Below are 27,983 nucleotides of genomic sequence, written 5' to 3'. Positions count from 1 at the left end.
AACTACTGTACTTTGTAATTGAGTTACCCGGATGAAAGAAAGAGTTCTGTTTTCTCTAAAGGAAACTCCAGGCATTGATAAGGCAGTTTTCAAGTTTGACACCAAAGTAAGCATGTCTTAGAACAAGAGGGCTTTCTCTCTCACAAGAGAGGGTTTTAGTGCTAGAAGGATAAGTGGACACTCTTAGTAACATGCTGATCTCTAGTGTCTAAACTTTTATTAAAGGTTACCTTAGCTGCAGAAAGCACAATAATGCAAGCTTGCTTCCCCAGCTCCAAGCAAGTCGGTGCTACTGGATTAGCTGTTGCCTGAAATTCTACCAGTATATATTCATTCCCTTACTCCAAGCTCTGCAAAATACTCTTTTAGCTTTGTTTGTTTCTCAATTAAACCCCTACTAGAAAATAACATATTAAATCACTCATAGCTCCTGGGGACTTAGCCACACATGTCAAAGTTAGGAAAACAAAAACTGGTTGTCTGGGAGGAAGAGGCATTATTAAAATGATAATGGCTAATATCAAATAGGAAAGTTGGGGAGGAGACGAAAAGAATAAAAAGCTATTTTGACTTCATGGCTCTTCATAATAGGCAGGCAAGTGCCCATATTCCTCCTGCTGGTGGATTTCAGATGATTTCTCCTGCCTCAGTTCAGGGTTACAAGTGGGAGTGGGCTCAATGGTTGGCTTTTTCTGTCTCCCCTGGTCCAAACCAGAGACTCTTAAGCACTGCTTGTTCTCCTGATTACTTAGAAATAGCAACCCGACTCTCCTTGGGCAAATTTACTATCTCAAACGTGTTCCCCACTCAGTGTTAAAAAGAGCCCACTTTGTAAATCTCCAAACATACTTGATTACTGTGTAATTTGAAGAAAGTTGGGATATTTAGACAGATTATATAAGGAAACATGAAATCAAAAAAGGTGCTTGGGTCAGACTCACATTTGTAATCTCAACATTTGGGAGGCCAAGGCAGGAGGATCTCTTGAGTCCAGATGTTCAATACCAGCTTGGGCAACATAGAGATTTTTTGAGCAACTAGAGGTTTGTTTTTTGTTTTTTGTTTTTTTTTTTTTTTTAAGAGATTCTGTCTCTAAAATAAATAAATAAATAAATAAAATTCAAAATTCAAAAAAGGTGCTAGACTATCCTATTCTGGGCTCTTCTTTGCTGGGAGGTTTTTGATTACTGCTTTACTGTGATCATTATTGACCTGTTCAGGTTTTCTTTCTTCATGATTCAGTCTTGGTAGGTTGTATGTTTCTAGGAATTTATCCATATATTCTAGGTTACTCAATTCATTTGTGCATAGTTGTTCACAGTAGGCTCTTATGATCCTTTGTATTTCTGTGGTTTACAAAAATGTACAAACTCAACCATGTGTTGTTTAAGGATTCATAAATATGTAGTAACGTGATAAAGAGAAGAAAGAGAATAGTAAACACCAAAAGGAGGATCACAGTAGGGGAAATGTGCTAGGTAAGAATGAAAATGTATCAGTAAGGTAAATTTTAATTTGCTTAGTAGGTTGTTAGTTAATTAAAATCATCATTTTTCTGAATTCACTATCTCAACTGTTGTCTCTCTCTCACCCTGTGGTGACTGGCATTTACACTTGGTGAAGCATTAGCCATATTTTTATTGTTTATTCAATACACTTTCCAGAGGAGGAGAACCAAAGCCTACTGCTTTCACAGCTTTGAATACCACTGAGCACTGAGTTAAATTCAGATGACTGATCCTGCAGGTCATTTTATTTCTAACCTTCAGGCTATAGGGCTCCACTTTATGGGCATAGGAATGAAAGTGGCTTCATCAACCAGGCTCATGTCTCTTTCCACGAAGTGACTCCTGGCAGTTATGTTATAGCCCTATCTGAAACTCTTCAATGGATTCCTATGACTCTTGGAACAAAGTCCAAACCCCAAGACTGCCCCATGGCCACTACCCACCTTGTACCACTCTGGCTCTTGCTATCTCTGTTTCAGCCCACTGGCTCTCTTCAGGTCTTCACACTCTTTTCTGCCACAGGCTCTTTGCTCCTGATCCCAATGGCTGAACCATTTTGTCAACTCTCTTGCTCTCACTCCATCTCACTTGGTCAATCTGCCACTCACTTTCAGATCTCAGCACTATTATCACGTCTCAGTATAGCTTTACCCACTATCCCAGAGTGCTTCCTCACTAAGTCAAGGCTTCCTGTGATATACTCTGTAGCAATTACAGTGGGTATAATTTTACATTAATTTATGTGGTGTGTTAATTTGTTTGTCTCCCTTTCTAGCCTGCAATATCCATGAAGCAAGGATTTCTTGACATGTTAGAGACACTCAGTAAAGATATGCTAAATGGAGAAAGAAATGAATGGATGGATGGATGCTAATTCTAAGAGGCTACAGAAAAAAATGTCCTCCTTGGCCTCTCTCATGGAAAGCTATCCTTTTGTTTAACAACTCAACAAAAGAAACTTCTCCTGCTCCTTCATTTTTATGTCTGTACCTTAAGCTTATACTGTTTACCTAGAAAACCATTTAACGTTTTCTTATTGCAAGAATTTTCTGATTCCAAAAATATGTTTATGTAATTTCTTCCAATTAGATAGATAAATTTAATTAAATATATGAGAATAATTCCATATTCTAATTTTGATTTTTTTTAATTTTATCATGGTAAAAACACTTATTATGACATCTATCCTATTAACATTTTTAAGTGTACAATATTGTTTTCTATAGGCACAATATTGCGAAGTCGATCTCTAGAAATTATTCCTCTTGCATAACTGAAATTTTATACCTGTTGATTGGCACTTCCCATTTCCCCTTCCTCCAGTCCCTAGCAACCACCATTCTATTTTTTCTTTCTGTGAGTTTGACTATTTTAGATACCTCATGTAAAGAGAGTCATACAGCCTTTAAGGTTAATTTATATTGTTGCTATTATAAGATTTCCTTTTTTCTTAAAGCTGAATAATATCCCATTGTATGTATATACCACATCTTTAATTCATTTACCCACTGATGGACATTTAGATTCTTTCCTCACTGTGCCTATCGTGAATGATGTTGCAATGAACATGAGAATGCTAATATATCTCTGAGATTCTGATTTCAATTTTTTTGATAAATATCCAGAAGTAGGATTGCTAGATAAAATTCTCACCAATATTTATAAGGATCTACCATCAATAAGTACTGATATATACCCTTCATGGGCATTATTCCATTTAATCCTCAAAACAGGCCCATTGGGCATAGGTACTGTAATTAACTTCATTTTTTTAGATATAAAACCTGAGGCTTAAGGAAGCCAAGCAATTTGCCTGAAGTTGCAGGTAGAAACTGGTAGAGTAGAGTTTCAGACCCAGGAATATCTGACTCCACAGTCAACGCTCTTTAATTCCCATGCCAGGAAATCCAAAGTAAAAGACAAGAAAGTGGCATATATTCAAGCCAGGGAAAATTCATCTTCTTTACAGCTATCACAAGGAAGTGGCATAAATTCAAGCCAGGAAAAATTCATCTTCTTTACAGCTATCTTCATATGACTTTCCCTGATCCTGTTTTCTCTAAAACTTTACTCTTCTTGACAGAATTAGGTAGTGAGAATTTGCCGGCATTTTTAGTTGGACATCAAGTAAGAGTGCCTGGATTCGAAGTCAGAAGTCTAGACTCTAATTTCAGTTTATTAACTTAGTATCCTACAGTGAACTTGGCCATGTCACTTACACGCTCCGTACCTCAATCCCCACATTTGTATAGGTGTGATGCACAGTATTTCCTGGCATATGTGCAACATAGGATGATTGTGACAATTATGTGAAGTAAGACAAATGGAATGGTTTTATAAGCTGGCAACACCCATTCACATTATAGTTACTGATGTTCTATAATGAGAGTTCTTCCCATCCTAAATCCACAAAAAGCATGAAAGGCCACAGAGTCACCGAGACCTACGGGATGGAAAGACACTGAATCATTTTAACAATGACAGAGTACCTTTCCCCAGAGGCTTATGAGAGGCGTATGAGTCACAAATGAAAAAATGATTTCTCCTGTTGCAACAAGTAACAACAAGTAGTAGAAAGCCAAGATTCTGGTTATCCAAACTTCTGATTAACCATGTGAGTGCACAATTCTTATTGTTGGCAATCTTACCAATGGTGTATAATATAATATTTGTTGCCTAGTCGGTGTAAATAAAGGATGATCTTGTCTGCTTTTTTGCTAGTCAGAGACACTTCTGGTACAATCCTAAAAGTGCACAATGCATAGGAAATTAAACTCGAGCTCTATTGAAGGCAGAGATATACTCGGTTATGTTTTCTTTCCCAGAACTGTTTATGAAAGTTTGAGGCCGGGCGCAGTGGCTCACGCTTGTAATCCCAGCACTTTGGGAGGCTGAGATGGGCGGATCACAAGGTCAGGAGATCGAGACCATCCTGGCTAACACGGTGAAACCCCATCTCTACTAAAAATACAAAAAAATTAGCCGGGCGCGGTAGCGGGCGCCTGTAGTCCCAGCTACTCGGGAGGCTGAGGCAGAAGAATGGTGTGAACCCAGGAGGCGGAGCTTGTAGTGAGCCAAGATCGTGCCACTGTACTCCAGCCTGGGTGACAGAGCAAAGACTCCGTCTCAAAAAAAAAAAAAAAAAAAAAAAGAAAAAGAAAGTTTGAAAATACAGCAATGTTGAAATAATTTTATAGTGAATATCTATATGGCCATCACTTGATTTCAACATTACTATTTCATTAAATTTCCTCCATCCCATGTCTATTCATCTATTCATCTCTCAATATATCCATTAATCCATTTTATTTTGTATGTACTTCAAGTAAATTTCCTGAGAGTGCTTTTAAAACTAAACGTCAAATAATTTAGACAACAAAGTATCTTTTTCCTCTTCAATAAAGAATTGGTACAAATTCAGAAAACTAACAAGGAAATTCTAGACTTAGACTTGACACTTGACCAACCGGACCTCATAGACATCTACAGAACACCCAACAACCACAGCATCACGCAATATACCTTTATAACAAACCTGTACATGTACCCCAGAATCTAAAATAAAAGTTGAAAAACAAATTGGTAAAAATTGTGTAGCAGTCACATCTCTAAGAAAACATAATGTAGTTATCATTTCTGAAAAATCAATTATTAACTCCCCACAGATTAAACCTTCTCATATAGAGAGATATCATATATAGATATATGTAGATACCTATATTCTCATATATATCTACTTACCTCTCATATCAGAGAGATATCTAGAGAGAAATATCTATGTAGCTATCTAGAGAGATAGATAAGTAGATAAATAGATGTCTATATATAAAAATATATAGAGAGAGGTATAACAGAGATATATATGAGATATATATAGATATCTTCATGATCCTTCATATATATCTTTATTATTCTCTTTCATTTGTAACATTAATTGAGCACTTACCATATATCAGGCATTGACCTAGGTGATATGAACGAAGAGTCAGAAGCCACACCTCTAGGAGTTTATAGTCTAGTGCAGAAGGCAGTCAATAAGCAAGTAAATGGAAGAAAAACCAAGATGATTACATTTGAAGAAAATAAATAGGATGATGTGAGAGAGAATGATAAGCAGGGGACTAGATTAGTTCTGGAGGTCAGGGAGAGGGGAATCTGAGAATATTGAAGGAGACTGCCATGACATCCTGAGAAGCAGAATCATCAAAGCGAGTGCGAAGGCCCTGAGGCAGGAACAAATTTCTGTTCAGACAGCAGAGTAGGAGGCCTGCGTGACTGTAGAACCGTTTGCAAGGTGGTTTCCTCACTATTACTTAAATTTCATTCCTCCATAAGTATGGTTGGCCTTGGCTTTTTGACAGCATTTGAAATAATCTTCTATTACTTATACAAGCATTGTTTTCTCTGGACACTCATCCCAGATTTAAATTACCAATTAATATTCCCTTTATAAGCTCTCATGCCCTGTGCACCTCACTGATACAAATGATCTCTGCCTGTGCCACTCACGAGACTGAAAACTCCACGAGAACAGTGACTCTGTATACTGTTATTCACCATTTTATCCCTAGCAAGGTACCCCTAACTATAAAATCCTTAGCATTTTACCCTAACAATGAACTGGGGTCCATTGTTTGGCATAGAGACATAGAGTGGGTGTTCAATGAATATTTTAGTAATAATTAGTTTGTTAGTTAATTAGAGCAATGATAGATAAGCCTAGAATTGAATTGAGCTCATATTGGGGAAAAAAAAACCCTAAAATTCTAGCTGAAAATTTGTGCTTGGCTTGGTAGACCAGAAGGTTCCATAGAGAAGAATACAAAGAAACCTGCCATGAGATCCTGATGGGCAAGATCATGAGAGGCAAGTACAAAGGCCTGTGAGCCAGGGCATAGTTTAATTGGAATTAAGCTCTGAGAAAACCTAACTTAAAACCACACAAAGGAAAGATTGGAAGAGTGAATAGCGTGAAGGTGGGAAGATCAATGAAGTTGCTATTGCGAAACCTGAGTGAGAGATAATGAGCTTGGCTGATGGTAAAAATATGCAACGTAAGGGAATACATAGAGACACATTGTGGATACTGAATCCATAGAACACGGTAAGGAATTAAACATTCAGGGGAACCCAAAGACACCCCAAAGTTTGAATTGTAGGTGGCAGCAAAGTAGAGGATGAAGAAAAGTAGAAGGTGAAGCAAAAGCGAAGGGCTGCTTTTAAGCATCTTGAGTCTGTGGTATGAAAAGAAAACCTAAATGAAGACGCATAGCAGACAATTGGAGAAAATGTCCTTCTGGATCTTAAAAGAAAAATAAGGACAAAAGATACCAACTTGAGCATACTCCCCAGAGAGTTCACTGAGGAAAATAGCAGAGAAGGAGACTTGATTTGACAGAGAATCTTAAAGCTGTTTTCACTGCAGAAGAGAGAGAAGAAAGCGTGATCAGTACCCCAGAGAGTTCACTGAGGAAAATAGTAGAGAACGAGACTTGATTTGACAGAGAATCTTAAAGCTGTTTTCACTGCAGAAGAGAGATAAGAAAGTGGGATCAGTAGTGATAAAAAAGGATTAGCCAAGACCTAGCAGGAAGCATAAGACAGTGTATGATGCAGAAGGTGGGAGAGGAGGTGGTTTAGAGGTATGGCTAATAAACAAAGACATATCCTGAGAGAAGGCATTACAGATGCAAGCCCATTTAATTTCATGTTTGACCAACTTTGTTCAGTTTGAAAAAACTGAGTTGGGTTCATACCGAAAAGAAACTAAACATCCAGGCTGACAAATGTATAGTGGATATGTTGCCACTGTATCCTAAAAGGATTATTTTGCTAATGTTTGAAAGCTTCTCATCGTTTTAAAAAACACAAGAGACAGATCTTATATTTGCATACTGCGAAAAACAAGTTTTCTGAAATACCACAAACATAAAATTGTAAAGTTTATGTGAAACATTAAGGGTAAGTGGAATAGGATCCTCATTCTCCCTAATGGCCACCTGGAAACTATGGCTGGCCCAGTCCCCACCTGACTAAACTGAGAGAGGAGGGGATCAATATTTCAGCAAATTAAGATGTCCCAGCATGTGGGTTGGAAAGTTCTGGTCTATACCACTGATAGAGCACATGTCCAGATTTTCCTACTAATCCTACAGGCACAGATAATATTCAGCCAGTTAACCTGCATCAGTTGTTAAAATATTACTAATATTTTACTAAATACATAAGGATAATATATTTACTAAAATATAAAGATAGTATTTATCTTTATATTAAAATATAAGACACTATCATGTTAGCCAGTAAATAGCCACTATGCTAAATCCTACAATTCCTGCCAACCTACTCCTTTTGCCAAGAGGCCCTGACCCTCACCCCAGCCTGCGACCAAATGGGGGTGGGTGGTAGTTGAAAGGCTTATTTACAAAGAAAGAAATAGCTTATTTACAAAGTAAGAAAAAAGCTTATTCACAGAAGATAAATACGCTGTCCAAAACAAAATTCAAACTCCAGGCTTCAAATGAGTTGAGCTTGACTACCTCAACATGGCCTATTTTAAACCTCCCAATTAAGAAAAACAATCAAAGCCACAATATGTCACAAGATAGTGACAAAAACAATACATATTAGGCCCTTTATAAATTCTGTCCAAATTATTGCAAAAATATGAACGTAAAATAAATAAATGCATTGCCTCAAAAAGCCTCTTATGACTCAGGCTATTTTTTCTACCCTATATTCCCATATTTGTTACATTTTATGGCACTTAAAAAAACACTTATTTCTATCGTTAGCTACCCTCTTTATACTGCATCTAACTCCTTTTTGCCATTATTTTCTATTTCTATCTTCGAAAAAGATAATCTAGCAATAGGTGGACCTAAAAGCCTAGCCAGTGATCATTTATTTACAAAAGACATACTATTCGTTTTGTTCAGATGAATACTTTAAACTACAGAAGCTCAACAGGAATTCAAAGGGAGGTCATGAAACCTTTGAATCAAGAAGAGAAATTGTTTGCAGAAAAGCTTTAGTACGCAGGTTGTACGTCGCATCCTAATGCTGTGAATGCAATAAAGAAAACAATCTGTGGTCATTTTTATAATCTACCATACCATGGTAGATTTCTGCTCAGAGTAAATTGTTTTTCAACTGACACCCAGATCAGGATATAATTCATTCTACCATAGCTGTGTAAATGAAAAACACTCAAATGAAATCGCTGTTAAGAGAAGGATGACTTTTCTGCTAATTATTGTATTCCCAGCATCCGTTAAGTGTCAGAAATGTATTAGGTGGTAATTAAAATAGCTGTTTAATTCATGAACAAGGACTACACATAGAAAATTCGAATGTATCTACTAATGACAAAACTTACTAGCTACATTGCATTACAGCAGTCCATGTTCTATAAGGACTTCCTGGGTCCAGTAACTGTCTCCAAAACATTACAACAGAAGTTCAAATCTCCAACCAAAACTTGAAGTCAGTGATTAGCAAAGACTGCTAACTTTATTTATTTATTTTATTTTATTCATTGTATTTTATTTTTTTGAGACGGAGTCTTGCCCTGTCACCCAGGCTGGAGTGCAATGGTGCGATCTCGGCTCACTGCAACCTCTGCCTCACAGGTTCAAGCAATTCTTCAGCCTCAGCCTCCCAGGTAGCTGGGATTACAGGCGCGTACCACCGCATCTGGCTAATTTTTGTATTTTCAGTAGAGACAGGGTTTCACCATGTTGGCCAGGCTGGTCTCGAACTCCTGACCTCAGGAGATCCACCCGCCTTGGCCTCCCAAAATGCTGGCATTACAGGCATGAGCCACTGTGCCTAGCCTCAGCTAACTTTATTTTTTTTAAATATTAGTCTAGACTCTGATGGAAGAAATATGGCATCATACAGAGAGTATTTTTGGACAGAAATAATATGGGGAAGAGAATACTACACAAGCTGAAAGACAAAGAATTTATTTATTATTCTGTATGTGTATTCCATTGTTGTAGTAAAATATAATTGATTGTCTATCCACTACTCATTCTCCTTTATTTCTTCCTGAAAGGACTATTATTTTGTGTGGAAGGTGATGCAGCCGCATAAATAAAGACCTTATGTCTAAGCTTCCACTGTAGCTATGGTGGCACTTGTCTTAGTTTGCATTCCTGAGATATGGCTGTGAGTAAAGGTTACGTACTGCGGGAGAAAATGTAGTGAAGAATGAAGCTTGCCTAAAGACAAATGTCACCTTTGCCCTCAGCTACTGGGAGACAATCTCTAAATCACTGGAATGTACTGCCTAATAAGAATGTCTTTATTTGCTTGGAGGCTTTGGCCACTGGACAGTCTAACAATGTGATTTGTGATGGGGTCTTTAGGATATTCTGGATTTAAACCTCCAGAGGCACTGGAGACTGAGGTATTATTCTGAACCTCCAAGAGTACCTTGAATCTTAAAGATCAGTCATGTGGTCAGTAAATAATCAAGTCCCAATAAAAACTCTGGACACCAAAGTTTCAGGTGAGCTTCCTGGGTTAACAGTACTCCATGCATATTGCCACAGTTAATGGCAAGAGAGTAACACATCTCTGAGGACTATTGCGTTACACATCCCCCATGAGGTTACTTAAGGGTATATATATGCCTACTTCCTGAACCCTGAAGGCTGGGTGGTGAGCTAAGGCCATGGTGCCCAGTGAAGGAGCAGGTGTCCCTGAAAATCTAAACATCCCAGAGCGCATCTGAGAACCTACCTAGAAAAGCAGTCTCATTGCATGCACACAGTACACAAAAAGCCAAAAAAATTAGCTTAAAAGCAGTTTAGAGATGGAAAGAAGCATGGATCTCTAGAGCTCTCCTGCTGCTGTCCGAGAGTGTCCTGTATGTAAGTCCTAATAAACACATCTGTGAAAAAAACATTTCAAATGGTCCATTTTCAAGGTATGATAAATCTAAGTACTGGCCGCCAGCCTGCAGATGTGACAAACCACACAGTTCATGCACCTAAAAAGTCACAATAAGCAAACAGAATATGGAGGATGGGTGAGCCCAGAAAAGAGAAGTTTCATTATTGGGAAACTGAAACTTATGTAGGGAAGGAGACCAAGGTATAACCTAATAAGGGGGATAATGAAACTTAGGCAACGTCCAGGAAGATTGTAACCCCAAAGTACTCAACTAGTGACATACTGGGGGAGGGACTTGTGTGCTAGGAGATAAATTACCTGTTGGAACTGCCCCCGGTGTGCCTGCCTACCAGACGCCCAATCTTCCAAGGCCACCGTTAAAAGACTCGTTTCTGCTGCTGTTTGTGTCTCCAAGTCCATTCTTTGGTTTGGATGGATGAATGTGTTTCACAAACTTGGGGGCTCATCTGGGATCTCTGTGCCTGTGTGGAGTGGGACTCCAGTTGAGAGGGGAGATGCCTCCCACCTGATTTAGGCAGCCCGCTTTGTCCAGATGTCCCAGCTCCCCACAGAGGCCATAGACAAACCAGAGACTGTTATTCAGAAGGCAGCAGAGGAGACACAGGGATAAAAGTAGGCACCACAGCACCCAGACAACCTCATTCATGAGCCAAGGTAGGAAAATTGGACTATATGGACTGCCCTAGTGGTTGGGCATTTTTGGAGGTCAAGTGTGTGTAACTGAGAAGTGTCCTAGATACGAAGTGAGTGCAGAGTTCCATTCTCCCGCGAGGGAAATGGCCAGGGATGGATGAAGCGATTCTCGGGGTGTGCAAAAAAATCTCCAGTAGTGGGGGTTGAGTACACAAGGAAATGTTCAGACACAGAGACTGACCAAAAATGGGAAACAGAAATTCTAGGCCTAGAGGACAAAGGAAAGAGGGAGCCAAAGAGAATCCCTTTGACATTTTCCTGGATAGTCCTTTGGGGAGAATGCTGCAGGTTTGGAGAGACAACCCTCTAACCAGGGACAAGGAAAAGCAAAAGATGATAAAGTATTCCTGTTTTATCTGGCCCAAAGACCCCATTCATAAGCCTTCGGTGTTGTGGCCTAAATTTGGCTCAGATGAGCATTGGGTGTGCCAAGCTTTAATTCTCTATGTGAATGATAAGACCCCATCCTCACAAGAAAAGGCAGGGTATGCTCTTAGCTGAATCAAGGAATTAGTCCCCATGTTCCCCCTCAAAGAAGAAGAAAAAGAACCTAGTAAAAAGCCCTTGCCCAGCAAAAAGCCCTGGACCCCCTATCATGCTTGCCCCCTCCATATATCTCACAACATAGGGGACAGGAAGATCAAGGAGCAGCAGGTGGGTCAGAGAAAGAGAGACCTGGAGACCATGGGGAAGACGAACCAACTCCTCCTTTAAATCCTTAATCCAAATTTAAGAAAATAATTAGAACAGTGTAAAAGGAATATTGTGAACTTCCCTATTCCTTCCACACAACAGGCATCGAGCATGTTCCCTCTTAGGGAAGTTCTCATGGGACAGGGAGAGATTGGCTTTGTAAATGCTCCTCTTACAACTACTGAAGTTAAGAATTTCAAGAAGGAAATGAATTCACTCCTAGAAGACCCCCTCATTTTAGCAGACCAGCTGGACCAATTCCTAGGACCTGGATTTTACACCTGGGATATCCTGTTCACAAGAGAAGAAAACAGAATGATTAGGAGATGGGGCATGACCATTTAAGAGAGGCAACACCCTCTCGGGCAAGAAGTTTTGCCAGATGAACAAAAATTTTCAAATGTCGATCCCAAATGGTAATAATGATCCCAGGGACCGGGCCCAAAAGCAAGACCTCAGGAAACTATAATTAAAGGGATCAAAGAGTCCACTCCTGGCACACAAAATGTCTCAAAGGCATTCAAGATTCAACAAGAAAAAGAGGTAACTCCCTCTGCATTCCTATAGAGGCTCAGAGATCAAATGAGAAAATACTCCAGATCAGATCCAGAGGACCTAGTAGGGCAAGGCCTTTTGAAGATTAACTTTGTAACTAAGAGCTGGCCTAACATTATTAAAAAAATTACAAAAACACTGATGAATGGAATGAGAAACCGATTGAGGAATTACTGAGTGAAGCTGAGAAGGTCTTCGTAAGAAAAGAAAAGAAGCAGAAACAAAAAGCCAAAATCATAGTTTCCACTGTGGAAGAGGTAGTCAGGAAAAGGTTAGACCAAGATCTCCCTCAAAGGAGATAAGGTTTTGACACAGAGAAAGAAGGGAAATTCAGGGAAAACTCCTAAGACAAAGTGGATGTTACAACTGTGAAAAGCCAGGACATCTTAACAGAGAATGTCCTGAATGGAAGAAAGAAGAAAAGGTTATCCCTCTCATGACTACTGATGAAGACTAGAAGGGTCAGGGGTTCCTTCTGAGTAGGTCTCACCAGGAACCCTTAATAAATTTGAAGGTGGGACCATGCTCAACATGACTACTTATCAGGGAAATGCAAGTCAAACTACAATGAGATACTTCTTCATGCTTGTTAGTATGGCTGCTATTAAAAACACAAAAGATAAGTGTTACAGGGATGTGGAGTAAAGGAAACCCTTGTATACTGTTGGTGGCAATGTAATTTGGTACAGCCATTATGGGAAACAGTATAGAGGTTCCTCAGAAAGTTACTACTTCTGGTTATTATCCAAAGGAATTTAAATCAGGATATCCAGAAGATATCTTCATGCCCATAATTTTGCAACATTATTCACAATAGCCACAATATTAAAACAACCTAAATGTCCATCAATGAATGAATAACAAAAAGGTAGTACACACACACACACACACACACACACACTCTCTCTCTCTCTCTCTCTCTCTGAAATAGTACTCAGCCTTTAAAGAACAAAGGTGAAGGTATTACACTATCTGACTTCAAACTATATTATAAGGCTACAATAACCAAAACAGCATGGTACTGTTTTGACACAATCACAGATACATAGATCAATGGAACAGAACAGAAAACTCAGAAATAAAGCTGCCCACCTACAACCATCTGTTTTTTGGCAAGGCCAACAAAAATAAGCAATGCAGAAAGAACTTCCTATTCAATAAGTGGTACTGGAATAACTGGCTAGCCAAATACAGAAGATTGATTTCACCATATACAAAAATTACTCAAAATTGATTAAATATTTAAATGTAAGACCTCAAACTATAAATATCCTTAAAGAAAACCTAGAAAATACCCTTTCTCAACATCAGACTTGGCAAAAAAATTTTGGCAAAGTCTTCAAAAGCAACTGAAATAAAAACAAAAACTGACGAGTGAGACCTAATTAAAAATCTTCTTCACAGCAAAAGAAACTATCAATAGATTAAACAGAAAACCTACAGGATGGGAGAAAATATTCACAAACGATACATCCAACAAAGGTCTATATCAACAATCTGTAAGGAATTTAAACAAATTTATACGCAAAAAATAAACAACCCCATTAAAAAGTGGGCAAAGAACATGAACAGGCTCTTCTCAAAAGAAAAAAAAAATATGCAGCCCACAAACATGAATAAAAATTTTCAATATCACTAATCATCAGAGAAATGTAAATCAAAACCACAATGAGATAAAATCTCAAACCAGTTAGAACGGCTACTATTAAAAAGTCAAAAGACAACAGATGCTTGCCAGGTTGTGGAGAAAAGGAAATGCTTATAGACTGTTGGAAATGTAAATTAGTTCAGCCACTGTGGAAAGCAGTCTGGTGATTTCCAACAACATAAAACAGAGCTACCATTTGACCCAGCAATCCCACTACTGGTGTATACCAAAAAGACACATGCACTCATATGTTTATCACCATGCTATTCTCAATAGCAAAGACATGAAATCAACCTTCATGCCCATGAGTGGTGAATTGAATAAAGAAAACGTGGTACAAATAAACTATGGAATACTATGCAGCCATTAAAAATAATGAAATTATGTCTTTTTTAGCACCATGGATGGAGCTGGAGGCCATAATCCTAAGTGAATTAATGCTAGAACAGAAAACCAAATACTGCATGTTCTCATTTATAAGTGGGAACTAAACATTGAGCACATATGGACATATATGTGGAAATAATAGACTCTGGAGACTACTAGGGGACAGGAAGGGAAGAGGGTATGGGTTGAAAAACTACCTATTGGGTTGTATGCTCACTACTTGAGTACAATATATTCATGTAACAAACCTGCACATGTACCCCCTGTATTTAAAATAAAAGTTGAAATTTTTAAAAAATTATATGTGTTTGTGTGTGTGCATGTGTGTGTGAATGTATGTATGAATTAATCCATTTTCACACTGCTATCAAGAAACTACCCAAGACTGGGTCATTTATAAAGTAAAGAGGTTTAATTGACTCACAGCTTCTCATGGCTGGGGAGACCTCAGGAAACTTACTATCACAGCAGAAAACAAAGGGAAAGTGAGGCATGTCTTACATGGCAGCAGGCAAGAGAGAAGAGTGCAGGGGAAAACTGCCAAACACTTTTTTAAACTGTCAGATTGCAAGAGAACTCACTCACTGTATTAGTCTGTTTTCACACCACTGATAAAGACATACCCTAGACTTGGCAATTTTTAAAAGAAAGAGGTTTAATGGACCTGAAGTTCCACGTGGCCGGGGAGGCCTCACAATCATGGCAGAAGGCAAGTAGGAGTAAGTCACGTCTTACATGGATGGCAGCAAGCAAAGAGAGAGAGCTTGTCCAAGGAAACTCCCATTTTTACAACCATCAGCTCTCATAAGATGCATTCACTATCACGAGAACAGCATGGGAAAGACCTGCCCCCATGATTCAATTACCTCCCACCAGGTCCCTCCCCCAAGACATGGGAATTCAAGGTGATATTTGGGTGGGAACAAAGCCAAACGTATCACCCACTACCACGAGAACAGCATGGGGGAAACTTCGCCCATAATCCCATCACCTCCCACAAGGTCCTTCACTTGACACAAGGGGATTACAATTTGAGTTGAAATTTGGGTGGGTACATAGAGCCAAACCATATCAGTGTAAATACATACATTTATATGTGTGTGTGTGTGTGTGTGTGTGTGTTTGTCCACATAAAAATCAAACTTTTCTGCACAGCAAAAGTAAAGTAAAAAAATTAATATTGAGATATAAATAAACCAAATATCAACTCTTATAAAGGAGGGTACTTAACTGAAAATACCAATTTTAAAACAAAATACTTTTTTAGATGGCAACATATATAACAGATAATTCACATAAAAGAAAAAAAATTATTCTGAGAAATATAAAATGATATCAACCTGTTTCATATGAGAAAAGGGCAAACAAAATATATTATTTTTCGCTTATAAAAATAACAAATTTTAATAAAAGTTTTCTAATTGTCTATTAAAATTTAGAGAAATAGTCACTAGATTTGGTAGAAGTAGTATAAATTGGTACAGCCTCTGGAGGGTAGCTGAGCAATAAGTATCAAAAGTTATCATTATTATACCCTTTACTCAGTTTTCTCTCCAAAATACCTTTTAAACCTACAGATAGATTCACAATAATTTACAGTAACGTTGTTTATATTAGTAAAATATTGAAAACAACCTAAATGTCACCAATGGGTGGGGGAAAGAGTCTAATTAAACAGAGTAATGAATGCAACTGTTCAATAAAATATAATATAACCAATAAAAAGAGTGAGGCTTCTCTCTTCATACTGATGGAGATAAATCACCCCCAAAAACGTGAATAATATGTGTGAATAAGACATACATTGTCTTTGTTGCAGGTGGAGTAAAGTATATGAACAAAATATGTTTTCTATGTTTTCAAATGCAAGGCAAGTCTTGTATATCTGGAAGAATAACAAGAGCTTGTAACAGTGGTGATCCCCAGGGAAGGAAAATGTAGATCAGAAATCAAGGGATAGGTGGGGACATGGTTTATACTCCGTACACTTTCATATTTCTGAGTTTTTTTACCATGTAGATGGTTTGTTACTTATCCCTCACACTCAAAAAAAAGAAGGTGAGGGTAAGACATAAAAGCAGGAAGAAAGAAAAAAGAAGGAAGAAAGAGAAGAATAAAAGGGAGGAAGAAGGTTAAAAATAAATTGTCAGTAGCAGGGCAGTTCTCAAAAATGAAAGCAAAAAGTCCCCGATGGCATTAAAACAAGAATTTTGTTCCCCCTGGAGAGCTTAACTTTGCTTCAGCAGAAAATAACTAGCAAACATTGTTTTTCCCAATTACATCTGAGCCCCTGAAACCTCAGGTTCTCCAGGGAGTGGGTATTGATCTCTCATGCCCCGGCTATATTCTCGCTGATGAGGACGAACTGAAAAGACAGACCTTGGTCAGCAATCAGTGCCAGCTGCCAAAAGAGAATGTGTAGGCAACCTCAACGTAAGTAAAACAAAGCAAATAGCATTTTGTTCAAAGTCTGCCATGTATCATGCCGGTGCATGGTGGAAATTTTGGAGCAAAAGGTTAATCACATCCCCAGCGTGTTTCACCTCAAAACCAGGAGGAATTATTTCATCCCTGGTAGTTTGATTCAGCTGAGTATTACCTGGGAAAGAATATGAATGAACAAACAATTGAATGAATCCGCCAATCAACTGATCAATGAAGCAATCAATACAATATGCCTTTAACGTATTATTTGCATTGTTTTTAAAGTCATTTGCTGGGCATACCTTCCATTCCCAGCCCCGTGTTGAGAATTTACATAAATTTCCTCACTTAAACCTCACATCACTGCACAACAGACCCTATTTTTTGGCCTTCATTTTTAAACTTTTTATTAGGAAATATAGATTCACAGGAAGTTTCAAAGATAATAGGGAGAAGTCTCATATATCCTTCACTCACTTTTCCCTCAATGGTTCAATCTTACATAATTATAATATGACATCAAAACAGGATTTTGATGCTGAGACAATTGTATGTATAGCTCTATGCCATTTCATATATGTGTAGATTTATGTAGCTACCACTGCAGTTTAGATACAGACTTGTTTGATCACAGATCTCAGATTCTACATGTCTCCTTTGTGCTACCCCTTCTGGTCATACCACATCCCTCCACTAACCACCCCAACCTCTAGAAATCACCAATCTGTTCTGTATTTCTATAATTTTGTCATTTTGATAATATTTGTAACTCGAATTACATAGTATATGACCTTTTGATGTTGACTTTTTACACTCACAATAATGCCCTTGAGATTCATCCAAGTTTCTGCATATATCAATAGTTTATTCCTTTTATTTTGAGTAATATTCCATAGTATGGATGTGCCACGATATGTTAAACCATTCGCTTATCACAGGGCATTTGATTGTTGACAGTTTTTGGCTACTACCAATATAAATGTTATAAAAAATTTTGTACAGGATTTTGTGTGAATATAAGTTTTATGCAAATATAATTGCCCACAAGTCCAAGGACTGGGTTGTATAGTAAGTGTATGTCTAGCTATCTATGCAACTGCCAAACTATTTTCCAGAATGACCACCATTTTCACCAGCAATGTATAAGAGACCTAGTTACTATGTCTTTGCCAGCATTTGCTATTGTCTTTGCTTTTTCATTTTAGCCACTCTGCAGTGATACCTCACTTGCAGTGTAGTGATATCTCATTTTGTTTTTACTTTGCATTTCCCTAATGGCTAATGATGTTGGACACCTTTTCATGTGCTTATTTACCGTCCATATAGCACTTTTTGGTAAAATGTCACTCATGTCGTTCATTCGTTTTCTAATTTGATTTTTTTTCAGTTTGAGAGTTCTTTATATATTCTCTAAATGCATTTCCTTTATCAGATAGTCTGTAGTGTGCTTTTTCATCCTCTTTAACAGAGCAAAAGCTTAATTTTAATGAGATTCAATTACTGAGGTTTTTGTTGTGGGGGAGAGGGATTGTTCTTTTGGTGTCATATCTAAGAACTCTTCACAAGACCTATCCTAAAAATTTTGCCCTGAAGATTTTGTCTTAGATTGCTGTCTAAGAGTTTTAAAGTTTTATATTTTACATTTAAAGCTATGATTCATTTTGAGTTAATTTTTATATAAGGCATGGGGTTTAGGTTGGGGTTCATTTTTTTGCCTATGAATATCCAGTTGTTTCAGCACTACTTACTGAAAAAAGGCTTCCTCCATTGAATTGTTTTTCAACCTGCTCAAAAATCAAATGGCTGCACTCGTGTGGATCTATTTGTCAGTTCACTATTTTGTTCCATCTTTGTATTTATCATTCCACCAAAACCACAGTGTTAATTACTGTTGATATATAAAAACTCTCAATGTTAGGTAAAGTGATTCATCTCATTTTTTTCTTCTTTTTTAGAATTCTGTCAGCTATTCTAACTTCTTTGCTCTTCCCTATAAATTTAGAATATTCTTTTCCACATACTGAAAATAGCTATGCTCAGATATTGATTGCACTTTTGTTAAACCTGTACATCAATATGGGGAGAACAGACACCACTATATTGAGTCTTATAATTCCCAAATGCAATATATCTTTATTTAGATCTTCTTTGATTTCTTCCACCAGCACATTGTAATGTTCATCATCAAGTACTATATTGGTTTTGTTAGATTTATACTTAAGTATTTCATTTTTTGAACATTATCAGTGGTACTGTGTTTATTCCAATTCCCACATGTTTAATGCTAATATGGAAATACTATTGCTTTTTTATAACTATCTTGTATTCTGTAACTTTTCTGAACTCACTTGTTACTTCTAGAAGTTTTTGGTATATTATTGGAATATTCTACATATACCATCATGTCATCTACAAATGACAGTTTTATTTCTTCCTTTCTGATCTGTATGACTTTTATGCCTATTCTTCCTTCACTGAGTAGAACTTCCCCAACTATGTTGAACAGCACTGGGGAAAGTGAATATTCTCTCCCATCTGTTCCCAGTTTTAGGGGCAAGCATTCAGTTAGCAACTATTATAAAGTAGGAAGTTAGCTATAGGTTTTTCTGTAGATATTATTCATCAAGTTGAGGAAGTTGCCCTATTTTCCTAGTGTTCTGAATTTTTTAAATCATGAGTAGATGTTGAATTTCATCAAATTCATAATGTTCATCTATTTATATGCACCTGTGATTTTTCTCCTTTGGACCTGTAATATACCCAACTTGGTCACTGCGTATAATTTTTTACATATCACTGAATTCTATTTGCTAATATTTTGTTAAAGATTTTTGCATCTATATTCATTAAAAATATTGGGCTATGGTCTTGTTTTTTGTGTGTGCCACTTTGTCTGCTTTTGCTAACAGGGTAATACTGGATTCATAGAATAAGTTAAGAAGTGTTCTTTCCACATCTGTTTTCTGAAAGAAATTGTATAGAACTGAAGTTAATTCTTTTTTAAACATTTAGTGAATTATGCTGTGATATTGTTAAAAGGAAGTTTTTACGTTATAAATTCAATTTTCTTCATGGCTGTAGGGTTACTCAAATTATCAATTTCATATGGGTTAGCTTATACTTTTCAATTTATTTATGTCATTTCAGTTGTCAAATTAATATGTGTATAGATGTTTGTAGTATTCTCTTATTCTCTTTTTGTGTCTGCAGGGTCTGTAGTGATATCCCTGTTTTTCTGGACTTCATAATTTGCATCTTTTCTCTTTTATCTTTTTTTTTTTATATATATACTTTAAGTTCTAGGGTACATGTGCATAACGTGCAGGTTTGTTACATATGTATACTTGTGCCATGTTGGCGTGCTGCACCCATCAACTCGTCAGCACCCATCAGCTTGTCATTTACATCAGGTATAATGATGTAAACTTTCTGGAGGTTTGTCAGTTTTATTGTCTTTAAAACGAGCCTCTCTCTCGTCTCACAGTTTTCTTTCCATTGCTTTTCTGTGTCTAATTCATTGAATTCTGATCTTAGCCTTACTATTCTCCTTCTTCCGCTTGCTTTGGATTTGTTTTGTTCTTCTTTTTCTACATTTTTGAAGTAGAGGCTTAGATTATTGATTTTAGCCTTTTTCTTTTTTTAAATATAAGCATATAGTATTCTATGTTGTCCACTAAACATTGATTTAACCGTACCCCATAAATTTTAAGTACTGTATTTTTATTAAGTTCAATATTTTGTATTTCCCTTATGACTGCCTCTTTGACCCAAAGATTGTTTATAAATGTGTTATTCTGTTTCCAAATGCCTGGAGAATTTCCTGTTACATTTCTGTGGTTTATATCTCCTTCAATTTCTTTGTAGTCAGGAACACACACTGTGAATTCCATTCTTCTAAAATTATATAGATTATATACAATCTCTCTTGACATACATTCCGCAAGTGCTGGAAAAAACGTATTCTACTCATGTGAAGTGGACTGTTCTATAACTAATTTTTTAAAGGTAATTTTTTTTTTCAATGGCATCCTGTTGGTTGATGGTAGGTGCTGGGTTCTACATCCTTGCTGATTTTCTGTCTAGTTGTTCTATAAATTGCTGAGAAAGAAATATTAAATTCTTCAACTATAATTGTACATTTGTCTTTACCTCAATTCAGTTTATTATTTTTTCCTTTATATATGTTGTAGCCCACTTGTTTGGTGCCTACACATTTAGGATTGCTATTTCTTCATGATGGATTAACATTTTTATTAAGTAATGTCTGTCTTTGTCCTGGTAATATTTTTTGCTGTGAAATATACTTTGTCTAACATTTATATAGCCATACTTTCATTCTCTTAATTTGTGTTTGCATGATATATTCTTTCCTTCTTTTTATTTCAAAGCTACATGTGTTACTATATTTGAGGTGAGTTTTTTTGTACACAGAATATAATTGCGTCAATTTTCTTTCCATTTTGCCATACTCTTTCTTTTATTTGTTATTAAATGAAAGAGACATGAAACATCAGAAGGTAAGAAAGGTTTAAAGAGTAAACTACAACAAATTTTTCTTCTCTTTTGAGTTTTTTAAATTATGTTTGAGAGTTGAAGCAAAAATGATAACACTATCTAATGTGGTACTCAGTGTATGCAGAAGAATTATTTAAGACAATTATAAGTGTGAAAGGGTAAAGATGTTAAAAAGGACGTAAGGTTTCCACACTTCACTCAAACTGATAAAATGGACCGCAATTATGATTTACAGGCATACCTCAGAGATATTATGGGTTCAGTTCCAGACCACCTCAATTAGGTGACTATCACAATAAAGCAAGTCATACAAATTTTTGGTTTCCCAGTGCATATAAAAGTTTACACTATATTGTAGTCTATTAAATGTGCAATAGCATTATGTCTAAAAAAAGTATATGGCTTAACTAAAAAATACTTTATTGCTAAAAATGCTGACACAACAACACTAAATGGGTGCATGCTGCTGGAAAATGGTGCTAATAGACTTGCTTAATGCAGGATTGCCACAAACCTTTAATTTATTTTAAAAACACAACAATACATGTAAAGCACAATAAAACATGGTATGCCCATATAATGCAACACCTAGAGAAGCCACTAAAAATGCTATACAAAGATATCTAATAAAAACACCACACAAAAATATCACTATAGATGCACCAAAATGGAATTATAAGAAAAAGTTTAAGTGACCCACAGAAATGCAGGAAAAAAAAAAGAGAGAAACAAGAAAGAAAAAGAACAGTTAATTTTAAAAATGGCAGGCAACTGTAGCATATCAATGACCACATAAAACATACATCGTTTTCTTCATTTTTAGAAAAATAATGGTCATAAATTCCCATTGTAAAAGTGAAAGTAGAAGTTCAGAAGTTTATAAATTTGGAAAATAATGTTCTTTTTCACCTAATCCCACATCCATGAATAACTGTACTTGAATTTGCTGTGCACACTTTCTGGCAATTATCCATGAATAAATATAGACAATGGAAGCAAGAGACAGTAGGAGTGAGAAAGAGTGTGATTTTTCAAAGAGTCCACAATCTACATATTTTTTTGGATGGGAGGGATTCTTTATTTTCCTTTTAATTTTTATTTTAAGTTCAGGGGTACATGTTCACGATGTGCAGGTTTGTTAACATAGGTAAATGTGTGCATTGGTAGTTTCCTGCACAGATCATCCCATCACCTTGCTATTAAGCTCAACATCCATTAGCTAGTCTTCCTGATGCTCTCCCTACACCCGCACCAAACAACAGGCCCCAATCTGTATTGTTCCCTGAAATGTGTTCATGTTTTCTCATTACTCACCTCTCACTTATAAGTGAGAACATGTGGTGTTCGGTTTTCTGTTCCTGTGTTAGTTTTCCTGAAGATAATGGCTTCCAACTCCATCCATGTTTCTGCAAAGGACATAATCTTGTTCCTTGTCCACCAGTATTTCACTGGGTGTAATTTTTTTTTATCCAGTCTATCATTAATAGGCATTTGGGTTGATTCCATGTCTTTGCTATGTGAATAGTACTGCAATGAATATATGTGTGCATGTATCTTTATAATAGAATGATTTATATTCCTCTGGGTATATATCCAGTAATGAGATTGCTGGGTCAAATGGTATTTCTGTGTCTAGGTCTTTGAGTGATCATCACACTAACTTCCACAATAGTTGAATTAATTTACACTCCCACCAACAGTATAAAAGAATTCCTTTATCTCTGCAACCTCACCAACGTCTGTTGTTTTCTAACTTTTTAATAATTGCCACTCTGATTGGCATAAGATGCTATCTCAATGTGGTTTTTATTTGCATTTTGTTAGTTATCAGCGATATTGAGCTTTTTTTTCATATGTTTATTGGCCTCATGTATGTCTTTTTTTGAGAAGTATCTGTTCACATCCTTTGCCCACTTTTTAATGGGGTTGTTTGTTTTTTGCTTGTAATTTTAAGTTCCTTATAGACTGGATATTAGATCTTTGTCAGATGGATAGACCGCAAAACTTTTCCCCAGTTCTTTCTATTGTCCCTTCACTCTGATGATAGTTTCTTTTGCTGTCCTAAAGCTCTTTAGTTGAACTGGATTCCATTTGTCAATTTTTGCTTTTGTCAAAATTGCTTTTGGTGTTTTCTTCATGAAATATTTGCCCATGCTTATCTCTTGAATGGTACTGCCTAGATTTTCTTCTAGAGTTTTTGTAGTTTGGGGTTTTACATTTAAGTCTTTAATCCATCTTGAGTTTATTTTTGTATAGGGTGTAAGGAAGGGGTCCAGTTTCCATTTTCTGCATATGGCTAGCCAGTCCTCCCACCACCATTTATTAAATAAGGAATTCTTTCCCCATTGCTTTTGTCAGGTTTGTCAAAGATCAGACGGTTGTAGGTGTGCAGTCTTATTTCTGAGTTCTCTATTTTGTTCCATTGATCTATGTGCCTGCTTTTTTTTTTTTTTTTTTTAACTAATACCATGATGTTTGGGTTACTAGAGCCTGATAGTACAGATTAAAGTCAAGTAGGGTGATGTCTCCAGCTTTGTTCTGTTTGCTTAGCATTGTCTTGGCTATTCTGGCACTTTTTTTGTTGTTGTTCCATATGAATTTTAAAATAGTTTCTTCTAATTCTGTGAAGAATTTCAATGGGAGTGTAATGGTAATAGCATTGAATGTATAAATTGGGCAGTATGACCATTTTCATAATATTGATTCTTCCTACCCATGAGCATAGAATGTTCTTCCATTTGTTTGTGTCCTCTCTGATTTCCTTGAGCAGTGGTTTCTAGTTCTCCTTGAAGAGTTCCTTGATTTCCTTTATTACCTGTGTTCCTAGGTATTTTGTTATCTTTGTAGCAATTGTGAATGGGACTTCATTCATGATTTGGCTCTCTGCTTGCCTGTTGTTGGTGTATAGGAATGCTTGTGACTTTCGCACATTGATTTTGTATCCTGAGACTTTGCTGAAGTTGCTTATCAGAATAAGAAGCTTTTGGCCTGAGACGATGGGGTTTTTTAGATATAGAAATATGTCATCTGCAAACAAAGACAATTTGACTTCCTCTCTTCCTATTTGAATATGCTTTATTTTTTTCTTGACTGATTGCCCTGGCCAGAGCTTCCAATACTATATTGAATAGGAGTGGTGAGACAGGGCATCCTTGTCTTGTGCCAGTTTTCAAGAACATTTCCAGCGTTTGCCCATTCAGTATAATATTGGCTGTAGGTTTGTCACATATGACTTTATTATTTTGAGGTATGCTCCCTCAATACATAGTTTATTGAGAATTTTAACATGAAGAGATGTTGATTATTGAAGGCCTTTTCTGCATCTATTGAAATAATTATGCAGTTTTTGTCTTTAGTTCTGTTTATATGATAAATTACATTTATTGATTTACTGGGTAAGTAATGAAATTAAGGCAGAAATCAGGAAGTTCTTTGAATCTAATGAGAACGAAGAGATGAGGTACCAGAATCTCTGAGATGCAGCTAAGGTGATGTTAAGAGGGAGATTTACAGCACTAAATGACCACATCAAAAGGCTAGAAAGATCTCAAATGTACAACCTAATATCATGACTAAATGAACTAGAGAACCAAAAGGAAACAAACCCCAAAGCTAGCAGAAGACAAGAAATAACCGAGATCAGAGCAGAACTGAAGGAGATAGAGACATTAAAAACCCTGTAAAAATCAATGAATCCAGGAACTGGTTCTTTGAAAAAAAATTAATAAAATAGACCACTAGCTAGATTAATAAGGAAGAAAAGAGTGAAGAATAAAATAGATACCCTCAGAAATGATAAGGGGGATATCCTGCTGACCCCACAGAGATACAAGCAACCATCAGAGAATACTACAAACACCTCTATGCACATAAACTAGAAAATCTAGAAGAAATGGATAAATTCCTGGACACATAACACCCTCCTGAGCCTAAACCAGGAAGAAATCGAATCCCTGATAGACCAATAATAAGTTCTGAAATTGAGGCGGTATAAATAGCCTACCAACAACAACAACCACAAAAAGCCCAGGACCAGACAGATTTACAACTGAATTCTACCAGAGGTACAAAGAGGAGCTGGTACCATTTCTACTGCAACTATTCCAAACAATTGAAAAGGAGAGATTCCTCCATAACTCATTTTATAAAGCCAGCATCATCCTGATATCAAAACCTGGCAGAGATACAACAACAAAAGAAAACTTCAGGCCAATAGCCCTGATGAATGTTAATGCAAAAATCCTCAATAAAATACTGGTAAACTGAATCAAGCAGCACATCAAAAAGCTTATCCACCATGATCAAGTAGGCTTCATCCCTGGGATGTAAAGTTGCACTGAAGTGACTGAATTCCATCTTCTGGGATTTGGTGTCCAACAGGAATTTCGGCATGTCCTTTTCATTGTACTTCTTCTGATCTATGTGACCTACCTGGTAGGAAATGTTGGAATTATCTTACTCATCAAGACTGACTCCAGACTTCAAACACCCATGTACTTTTTTCCTACAAAACTTGGCTTTTGTTGATATCTGTTACACTTCTGCTGTCACTCCCAAGATGCTCCAAAGCTTCACAGAAGAAAAGAATTTGATATCGTTTTAGGGCTGTGTGATACAATTCTTAGTTTATGCAACATTTGCAACCAGTGACTGTTATCTCCTGGCTATTATGGCAATGGATCGTTACGTTGCTTCACTATCCCATGATCATGTCCCAAACAGTCTACATCCAATTGGTAGCTGGTTTATATATTACGGGCTCAATAAATGCCTCTGTACGTACAAGTTTTACATTTTCTCTGTCCTTCTGCAAGTCCAATAACATCAATCACTTTTTCTGTGATGGTCCCCCAATTCTTGCCCTTTCATGGTCCAACACTGATATCAACATCATTCTAGATGTTGTCTTTGTGGGATTTAACTTGATGTTCAATGGGTTGGTCATCATCTTTTCCTACATCTACATTATGGTCACCATCCTGAAAATGTCTTCTACTGCAAGGAGGAAAAAAATCCTTCTCCTCATGTGCCTCACACCTGACAGTAGTAACCATTTTCTATGGGACACTCTCTTACATGTACTTACAGCCTCAGTCTAATAATTCTCAGGAGAATATGAAAGTAGCCTCTATATTTTCTGGCACTGTTATTCCCATGTTGAATCCTTTAATCTATAGCTTGAGAAATAAGGAAGTAAAAGAAGCTTTAAAAGTGATAGGAAAAAAGTTTTGTTAAATTAGACACAGTTGTTAAAACTCGACACAACAAAGCAACCAGCACAGCTAATCTGCCAAAACTTAATGTTTCTAAAATAGGGAGCATGTAGAAAAATCTCAAATTAACCATCTAACATCACACCTAGAGCAATTAGAAAAATAAAACCCAACCAATCTCAAAGCTAGCAGAAGAAAAAAAATAACTAAAATCAGAACAGAACTGAACGAAATTGAAACCCAAAAATCCATACAAAGAATCAATGAAACCAAAACTTGTTTTTTTTCAAATAATCAATAAAATTGGTAGGCTTCTACCTAGATTCGCAAAGAAAAAAAAAAGGAAAGATCCAAGTAATCACAACCAGAAAAGACAAAGGTGACATTATAACCAATCCCACAGAAATACAAAAGATCCTTAGAGACTATTATGAACACTTCTATGCAAATAAACTAGAACATCTAGAGGAAATAGATAAATTCCCGGAACACACAACCTCCCAAGATTTAATCAGGAAGAAACTGAAACTCTGAACGAACCAATATCAAGTTCTGAAGTGAAAGCCAAGTGCCATCCAAAAAGGGGCCCAGACAAGACAAATTTGCAGTCAAATTCTGCTAGATGTAAAAAGAAGAGATGATACCAATGCTATTGAAACTATTTCAAAACATTGAAGAGGAAGAACTCCTTTGTAACTCATTCTATGAAGCCACAATTACCCTGATACCAAAACTTAGCAAAGACAAAACACAATAAAATAAAATAAAACTACAGGCAAATATCCCTGATGACAGTAGATGCAAAGCCAACAATGAAATACTAGCAAATCGAATTGAAGAGCACATCAAAAGTTAATTCACCATGATCAAATAGGCATCATTCTTGGAATGCGAGTTTGGCTCAAAATCTACAAATTATTAAATGTGATTCGCCACGTCAATAGGATTTAAAACAAAAACCATATGATCATTTCAATAGATGCAGAAAAATCCTTCAATAAAATCCTACATCCCTTTATAATAAAAACCCTCAACAAACTAGGCATCAAAGCAATATATCTCAAAATAAGTGCCATCTGTGACAAAGTCACAGCCAACATTATAATGAATGAGCAAAAACTGGAAGCATTCCCCCTTGAGAACTAGAACAAGACAGGGATGTTCACTCTCACCATCCCTATTAAACATAGTACTGGAAGTCTTAAGTAGAGTAACCAGGCAAGAGAAAGAAACAAAAGGCATCTAAACAGAAAAAGAATCAAACTATCTCTCTTTGTGGACAATATGATTCTACATCTAGAAAACTCCAGACTCTGCCAAAGGGTTCCTGAAACTGATAAATGACTTCAGTAAAGTTTTAAGTTACAAAATCAATATTCAAAAATTAGTAGCATTTTCATATACCAATAAAGTTCAAGCTGAAAG

General features: G+C 36.6%; 1 pseudogene; it reads left to right on the top strand.

Moving 5' to 3' along the window:
• Positions 1 to 31: 31 nt before the first annotated feature.
• On the top strand, positions 32 to 26,580 carry LOC112605845 (annotated as a pseudogene).
• Positions 26,581 to 27,983: the final 1,403 nt, after the last annotated feature.

The sequence above is a fragment of the Theropithecus gelada genome, chromosome 14 (assembly GCF_003255815.1).
Source record: "Theropithecus gelada isolate Dixy chromosome 14, Tgel_1.0, whole genome shotgun sequence".
In the NCBI taxonomy this organism is placed as follows: Eukaryota; Metazoa; Chordata; class Mammalia; order Primates; family Cercopithecidae; genus Theropithecus; species Theropithecus gelada.
The sequence above is the reverse complement of the archived record's forward strand: the minus strand, read 5'-3'. Positions and strand labels throughout refer to the sequence as shown.